Here is a 9,291-nt window from a genome sequence, read left to right as displayed (position 1 = left end):
GGGCCCAAATTTTGTCCGATAATTTGGTGAAAGCTATAATGGAGGATAGGAGAAAGAGGAGTATCTCTTCTAGGGTTTACCCTCCATTTTTCATGAGTGCCTACATAATGGATGCTATCTATTTTGGTTCCAAATTTCCTATCATGGGATGGAAGTGGACTATGAAAGACCTGCTTCCCATTCATATATATCATAAGAATATGTGGGAGTCTCAATTTCACCCCCATTTTTACAGAATTTGTCAAGGAGTTATGCTGCCTATTCATAAACAAGTCTACAATAGGAGTGCCCCTAGTTTTTCTAGAGAAGCTTAAGTAGATATCGTACCTATAGCCAGATGGTTTGGGGAGGAGACATTTACATATATCAGAGTATTCAGGAGCATTTCTTCATCGCATGTCCTCCCATACTATGTCCCTAATAAGTTAATGGCTAGGGAGATATCCTACCAAACAGCGGGAGAAGGTGGCACGAGCAAAGGATTGAAGGAACAAAAAAAGGACATTTGGCCTACATTTCTGTTGCAATGTGGTGCACTTTCACTACACGATTTTGGACATGCATGAAAGGAAGTAGAGATTGTGAAATCTCTGAAATTAGCTACATTCTCAGGAAGACAATATGACCCAAATGGCACCGCAAAAGACTTCACTACTATGGTGAAAGTGAAAATATTCACCCATGAGGAAGATGCATTTGATGACCTCTTCCTACCAAAAGAGACATTTTCGGAAGTAAAGCATATGGCATCACTACTTTTTGCCCCAGATGATCTTGAGGCCTTCCATGAATATAGAGAGAGGATATTATTACAGGTCCCATTGGACTTGCTACAAATTGAACCAATAAGGGAGCCAACTCCCAGTGTAAGCTTAGAGGAAAGCTCCAGAGAAAATTCTAAAGATAATTCCAAAGAAATGTCCCAGGAGAAGTCTACCCATGAGTCAGAGCACTCGGAGAAATATTCCTAGAATGGGGGTAGTAAAAAAAAGAGTCTGAAAGGGACACAGTCGGAACTACGGAGAAACTAGTCGGGCAAACCTTGGCAAAGAAACAGGCTGAAATTCACTCTACCTCCACCCAGTCGGCAAAACCTCTAGTTATTGATTTTGAAAATGAATGGGAGAAATTTAATAAAATGCTCCATACAGAAGAATAAACATCTGAAGTACAGACTCCATAGCACAGATCAACTCAAGAAGTTACAGTGGAGAAAAATGTAAGTACTCATGATGTAGAGCTCATTCCTGCCACCCCCACTTTTGAAATTGTTTTGAGAATTGAGGAAATTCCTCCCTTAGATGTGTTTTATAGCCCTAACCATAAAGTTATCATCAAAAGGCAGAGGAAGAAAAGAAAGTTGTATTTTGTAGCTATTACCACTCCCAACAATGAACCAATGGATATTGTTTGGAAAGACTCGGCCATGGACCCATCTGAGAACCTTACGAGACTATCGCAATTTGTGGGAGCCTATGTTATGGCAACTATTGATAAAGCAATAGAGGTTAAAATTATGCTAAAAGAAAAGGAACCAAATATCATGTTGCTAGAACAACAATTAGAGCAAGAAAAGTCTAACCAAAAAGCAGAGTTACAAATTTCCAAACTACTGCAAGAGTTTGAACAAATGCAAATACAACATCAAGCTATCTCAGCAGAAAAGGATGCCTGGATTCAAGCCGTGACAGAGAAGTATAAAAATAGTCCACAAATCTGTCAATTCATAAAAGAAGCACTCAGCCTTAACACCTGACTAATGCAACAAAAGGAACTTTTGTGCCAAGAAATCTTGCAAATAAATCCTTATTGCAAGATCAGTGATAAGCTAACAAACCAATTCATCGACATGAGGCTTGAGTATGACAAAATCCATAAAGGATTTCTAACTTTATCACCTGGCAATAATCAGAAGATGGGAGAAACACTGAATTTCCAAAACTGGATGAATCACATAAAGAAATTCTATTTTCAGACTGGGATTCTCAGCTCATTCAAGTAGAAAGGCAACAGTGGTCACCGCAGTAGCAGTAAATAGCATCATTGAATCCATTAACAAAAATCTACATGGTGCCAACCTGGTTGCAAAATCTATACCTTGATTTCTTCCAAACGCTAATCAACTGGAGTAGCAATGGAGATAAGAAACAAAGGAAAGGGAGGAGGTAATCAAACAAATGAGCAAGTTGAACTGGGAGGCATACTAGTAATTCTTAGTCAATCCATATAGCCAGTGGATGACCCTGTGATTCCTAACCACTTCCACACGGAAAATGGTGTCATCACTGACGGATGTCATATTTACTGGATAGTTGAAATCTAAGATCAACCAACTGACATAGCTCAAACTAATGACGGATATATGCGATCTTAAGGATCAAATGAAAAGGAGTTAGTCACCTTTTTTTATTTCTTTTTTAGTTTCATTTAGCATAATATGAGGAAGGTTGTTTAAACCTCCTCGTTTATTTTTGTAATAATCTATTATAGGACCTATAGTTTTAGTATTTAAACCCCTCTCATGCATTTAGAGAGGGGTTCAGAAATTTTATCAAAAACATTCTTCAAAAATTGCACTTATGTACCTTTGAGGAGGTTCTGGTGGAATGAATGGAACAGGATCTATTTTATTTTATATCTGGCACGTTCTACTGAAACTGCACATTTTCACTCTTAGATGATGTTGGTTTGGTTGGAATTAGATCGATTTTGCTGAAACACATGAGCATAACTTATTAGAAATGGTACTTTTATCTTGTGATTTTGTTTTATTTATGTATCAGGCAATACTTTTTTCTTCAATTGCTTTATGTATGAAAGTTTGAATTTTGGGTAGCATTATTGCACTTTTGTATGGTGTTGGATTTAATTTCTTGCTGAATACATGAACAATTCTATATGAGATATATATCTCACAAACATTTTTGCTAACTATTTATCCAAAATGATTATTGTTATATTTCACTTCTTATTACAGTTGAATGATCTTTATTACCAATTTCTATAGGACATTATTGTAGATCACATATTTTTCTTTTATTCCCGGGTATAGTTATAGTTATATAGTGTTTAAAAATAGGATATATGCATGTGATTAATAGTTTAGGTTAGAAACATTTAGCTAAATCATTCCCCCGTTACATAATATATCACCCCATCAACACTACCAAAACCTCTTTTTGGGAAACTGGTCCCATTATCCGAATTCGGAGCCACTAAACCAAACGAAAAAGGAGCTGCCAACCAAGGTCTAGACCGGGTGGTTTTCCCCCATGTTGTAGCAACGATTTTCGAGGCTTCAACACCTCCTTAATGTATTTATTCTTTGCTAGGATAAGGTATCGTCAATTAGAATTGTTGATAGTAAAACATTTGTGTTCTTTCCTTCCTAGACATTTTCATGAAAGAAAAATGACATCTAGATTATATTTGGAAAATCACCTTTTCAGGGCTAATGTAATGATAGAATTATCATGCTTCGACCTTATCTAAGATTTCCCCTACTCTAGGGACCCCTTTATTGTAATCTTCTTTTCTTCTTTAATGACTTTCTTCTTTGCTAGGATAAGATAGGATTTCCAGCCCACTAATCATCCCTGATCATTTTCCTTTGCCAGACCACCTTCTACCCCTTCTTTATCCCTTTGGGAACCATGTATTCTAGGTTTGAGGCTATATCTAGGTCTAGATATTCCATGATATTTAGAGGTATAATCCCCAGACTCATAGGACAAAGAGATTTTATGGGATCCCCTTACAGGTAATTTACTAATATCTTATACCCACATTGTGGATTGTATGCTCACTTATACCAAATTAATATTCTACCTTAAGCTAATTCTGATTAGTATAGATATGAGAATTCCAATGGTGAACTAGATCAAGGGGTTCTTATAATTGGCTTCCTTTGTTATTCTGATAAATCTATCAGCTTCTAGATTCTTTTGCTTGGTTGTAGGACTAAGTAAAATGATAACAACTAGCAAGAGAGAAGGTTCCATCAAAGGGATTAAAAGGGACACAACATATATTTTCCACACATGTTATTTGTATATGACATTATTCTATTCGGATTAGGTACCCAAAGAGGAGCTAGAAAGTACATAGAAATCCTAGATGTGTGTAACACAATTACAGGAATTTAGTGAATATTTTAATTGTTCTAGAGTGGAAGAGGGATTAAAATGTGAGTACTTCCCTCTACCCATGTTCCTTTTAACAATGGAATTAAATATTTAGGTTTTCATTCAAAACCTAATGATTTTAATCATAGAAATTGGTTTTGGCTCTATGAAAAAATAGATTACATCTGGTGCTACATGTGGTTTTCTAGTGAAAGGAAACTCATCGACAAGTAAAACCAATTAAATGACATATTCATATATTGGTTATGCATAGCCCATTAAAGGAATCCTGGAGAACAGGAAAAAGAGAAAAAGAGCATTCACTTGTTTAGAATGACGCTAGTAGCATAGAGTCTATGGACAATGTTGCACAATGAAGATCTATGGGGAAAAATAATGCTCACCAATAGCCCCAACATTAGCATAAGATTGGATTAAAATATATGTAGAGATATTTGGAGGAATTTTAATTGTTTAGAAGGCAATGGTGAGATCATTTCCTTCAATAAAAACTTCTCTAGGAGACTTTAGGATATCGAGCTTAGGGCGGGCGCATTTTCTCTTGAGTGAAGGAGAAACTGCACCAAAACTGCCATTAATCTCTGTCATACTTCTCTCAGCTTGCTCTTCCTTCACCTTGATTCTGCCATGAAACCTCTGTTTACCTCACTGACAAAACACTAAACTCTGCCCCAAAACACCCACATGATTATGATCTCCCCCATGCTTCACCATACTATTATCATTTCACTAAAGCATGGGTGGTTGATTGTCACCAAAATTAGAATGAAGATTATATGTCTGTATAGAGCTCCTTGAAGGTGAAATACCATGGTTGACACTGCTCAAGCCCAGATTCTCCCAAACTTGCTGCTTTAACGACCTTTATTTCAGACCCAAGGCTTGTTGTACATCAAATCATACTGAGGTTGTGGCTACTCCGGAAAATATTGTAAACTTGTGCAGTGAAGACATGTTGGTATGGTGTTGCCATGTTACTACTTTTTACACCAGCAACTAGAAAAGAGATATGCTCAGAACATGTGATGAATGGTTAGCCTGAGTTTGAATATTTCATTGAGCCTATCAGCATCCTAATAAAGAATCGTCTCCAGTGATCCTGGCAGGGCATGCTTCGTTTTTTTGAATTATTCTAAGGTCCTAACTCCTGATTCCTAACCGGGCATTTTTCTTCTTTTTGAAGCTTAAGGATCCATGAGTAAATAGTCTCATTGATGCCAAGTTATAAAGTAATGATCCAAGTTCCTTGACAAAAAAAATTGTGTATATGCATGTGAGATGGTAACAACCACCATATTTCCCTTTTAAAGGATTTTTCTTTACATTTCATATCATTATAGCAGTGATGAGGATGTTCCCTTGTTTGGAACAAACATAATTGCTCACTGATGATACATTGACAATGATTTTTTACCTCAAATATGTCCTCTTGTAGGCATGGCTATCATCTTAGTCCTTTTGTTTGAAAAACAAAATGATTTCTCTAAGAAGAATACCACCCACACCAGAGCCTCAAATGGTACTACCTCTTAAGAAAGTGTAAGTATGAGAAAGGCAAACTCAAGTCTTGGAAAATCATAAACCTTGGATGCTTAAGCTAATTCATAACCATATTTTGGAGAAACAAATGACTGAAATTATGCTATGATTGGATGGGTTTGTGGCTCAGTGTAATTGAAGCAAAATTATCTTACTCCTAATGTCAATACAAATTCATGGTATGTAGCATATTGCTCAACATATCTTCAATCTGATATGTTCAAATCCATGTATGATGTAACCATCCAACATAACAAGATTGTCATTTCCAAGGACCAAAAAACAAAACTTGTTGATTTCTTAATTGACTTAGATTGCACAACTTAAATAATCAGTTTTCTCTCTTAATGAAATGATGTTTTTCTTTATTTACAAGTGAATCCAGAAGAAATAAGATTTAAAGAAATGTTTAGTGCAAGATATGTTTGGCTAAGTACATTGCATTAGTATGGAATTAAAATATATTGATCTATGAGTGAATGGCCATATATAGCTCACTGTCATTTTGTCAGTGTCCCCCTTAGAAGTAACTTATTTTGTTTTAAGCACCCTACAGTTTTCATAGAAACAAGCCTTTTTTGTGGATTTTATGTTGTGTAGGTTTGGAGCAATGAAAAATATGAGTAGTGCTTCTGGATGGGATACTTTTAGGGTATGAATAAAATTCGCCAAGAGTTTTGTTGGAAATTTGTGGTTTCTAAGGTGAGACAATTGATATGTGTAACTAACTTCAGATATGGAGTGTGACAAATGGTACCTACCAGCTTAGAACCTTCAATAAACAATTTTTTCAAGCCATTAATGCGCAAGGTGGAATTGTCGATGTTGTGACTAACACACCCAAATAGTTTGAAACATTTCAAATCATAAGAAATCCCTCAAACAAGAACCAAGTCCATATCCAAGCCCGCAACGAAATATACCTTCAGTTTTCATGTCTTTAATAAATTATTTTTAATTATGTCTTTAATGAACTCTATTTAATGGTTGACACATGCACGTGATGAGACCAATCATGTTGTCTAATTATTAGGTTTTTTGGATTTTTTTGGTATAAATTTAAAGACAAAGCTTTGGTCAAACTTTTATTTTTGTTATTTAAATTGTATTTTTGACCATATATATGTATTCAACACTACAATACATGTAATATCTTGTGTTTTAAAAAGAACACAAACACTATCAAGCTCAATCAGAAGATCAATTAATGGTCAACTTCCAAGGTGAGCCTAGGTGGGATGATGCCAATGCTATGATATTCCAGATGAAAATTGTCACTAGAGACACTGGAATAGCAGGGGAGTACCAATTCACAAAATGCTTTCGACCTAACCAAACTCCTCTTAAGTTTAGGGTTTGGGGTTTAGACCTAACCAAGTTCCTCAAGTCATGAATGTACGTTAAGTATATGTTATCTTATTTCCAACATTAATTTAACTTAATTTCCCATCTTTCTTATCATCATTCAACTTAATACTTTCTAGAGAATATATTCTCATAGCCCTTTTCCTTTTAGTAAATTTCCCTCCTCTTCTCTGTATTTTCGGATGGAGGGTGGTATTTCTAAACTTATTTGGATTGTAGATTTTAGGAATATCTCATAATCTGATGGTTAAGATAAAGGAGGTCAATTGTTTGACCCCCTCTCCACATTGTCAGATTATGAGATATTCTTGGAATCTATAATGGACATAATGATACATGGATGGTATCACCCTTCAACTACAATAACTGTTGGTAAAAGAGGATTTTACAACCTTCCTAGACATTGCCTCTTACTGCAAGTGTTGAACCCACTGAACTAATACTTAAGGTTCAGTAACCTAATCATATTGATTTGGTTGAATGGTTAATCAAGATCACTAGAACAACTTCATTACAGAGAGTGACTTTGAATTCATGTCCAGTAAGGGTATAAATGCTGTGAGAATTCCAGTTGGATGGTGGATTGCCAGTGACCCCAATCCTCTTGCTCCGTTTGTAGGAGGATCTCTGCAAGCTCTGGATAACGCATTCACATGGGCTAAGTACGAAAACTAGTGATGCTAATTAGTTGATTGATGAGAACTAGAAGAAAAACTAGTCTCTAACTGGAACATGTTGCATTCAATAATTAGTAATTACTGATGCAGGAATCATAACATAGGGGTAATTGTGGATCTCCATGCTGCTCCGGGTTCCCAAAACGGAGATGTAAACAGTGGCACCAGAGATGGATATATTGAGTGGCCTGATTCACAAGACAATATCGATAAATGTATAGCACTAATTGATTTTCTGGTTGGTAGATACATAAGTTTTTTTATTTCATAAATCAGCCAGGAGACTACTTTAAGTAAGTTTGTTTTTAATTTAAAATTTGGGCTTGGAGTAGCTCAGGTATACATAATCTTACTTAGAATTATGTATATGTATATGTATATGTATATGTATATGTATATGTATATGTATATGTATATGTATATGTATATATGTATATCTGTATATGTATATATGTATATATATGTGTGTGTGTGTGTGTGTATTATTTCTCTTAGCCGTTGAGCTAATAATAAATCTTATATATATATGATATTAATTAGGTATTCTTCAAACTCATCTCTAATGGGAATTGATTTGTTGAATTCTCAATGTACCTGTGGGCACATTGCAAACATATTATTAAAGAGGTTATGACACTGTTCAAAAGCATTCGTCCTCTGCCTATGTGATAATATGCAATAGAGTTGGTCATGTTGACCCTCTAGAGTTTTTTGTCTTAACACACACTGTTGTTGATGTGCATTACTATAATCTCTATGATAATTCAACTTTCAAAAGCATGTCGGTTCAGCAAAATATTGACTATATCAATAACAACAGAGCTCAAATGTTGCAAAGCCTAACAAGTGCCAATGGTCCCCTCATCTATGTTGGTAAGATCTCAAATTCCCACATTCAAACATTTATCAAATTAAGCATTTGAAAATTTTATCTTCAATTGGGAGGGCAGTTGTTGTACAAATAACAACAAAATTCAAAGTTTGGTGGATGGGATACTTTCTTTTTTAATACCTATGAAAAATAGGAGAGTGGACAGATGAATGGGAATATAGAGGTGCTTCAATGTTGGATTACTGGAGTTTCGTTGAGGCACAATTGTAATTGTATGCAATTGTGGTTACATGCAACTAGTCATTGAAAAATGGGGTTACTGGTCATTGAAAAATGTTAACAACCATTGGTGTTTCTAGTGGATGGTACAGAACAACTATATGCAACTACAGGAATGAATTACAGATCTCAAGCAGAGTCATCATATATTACTTCTATTAGTATTGTCTATCGAACAAACATGGCCCTATAAGGTAGGCATTGAATAAGGTCATTTTAATGTGTTGTCATCCTAGTAACCTGGCTTTGTAATGTGATTTCATATAATTATTGTAATAATTATTTTAATATTATCAATTGCATTTCATAAATATTTACTTTTGGATTTCTAAATAAGAGTTTTTCCAAATAGTGATATTCATTTATGTTCTCGTTAGGTGATCAATGTTCCACACCAATTACATTAATGGAATCATGCCACAACAAATGTATACATGTATGAAACATACATATT

At 35.1% G+C, this 9,291-nt stretch overlaps 1 pseudogene; it reads left to right on the top strand.

The window, feature by feature from the left end:
- The first annotated feature begins 1,399 nt into the window (after positions 1-1,399).
- Positions 1,400-8,956, top strand: LOC149228255 (uncharacterized; annotated as a pseudogene).
- Positions 8,957-9,291: the final 335 nt, after the last annotated feature.

Source organism: Pinus tabuliformis, chromosome J, assembly GCF_031772625.1.
Source record: "Pinus tabuliformis cultivar Carrire ecotype Pingquan chromosome J, CPIR1, whole genome shotgun sequence".
NCBI lineage: Eukaryota > Viridiplantae > Streptophyta > Pinopsida > Pinales > Pinaceae > Pinus > Pinus tabuliformis.
This window is presented reverse-complemented; position numbering and strand designations above follow the sequence as displayed.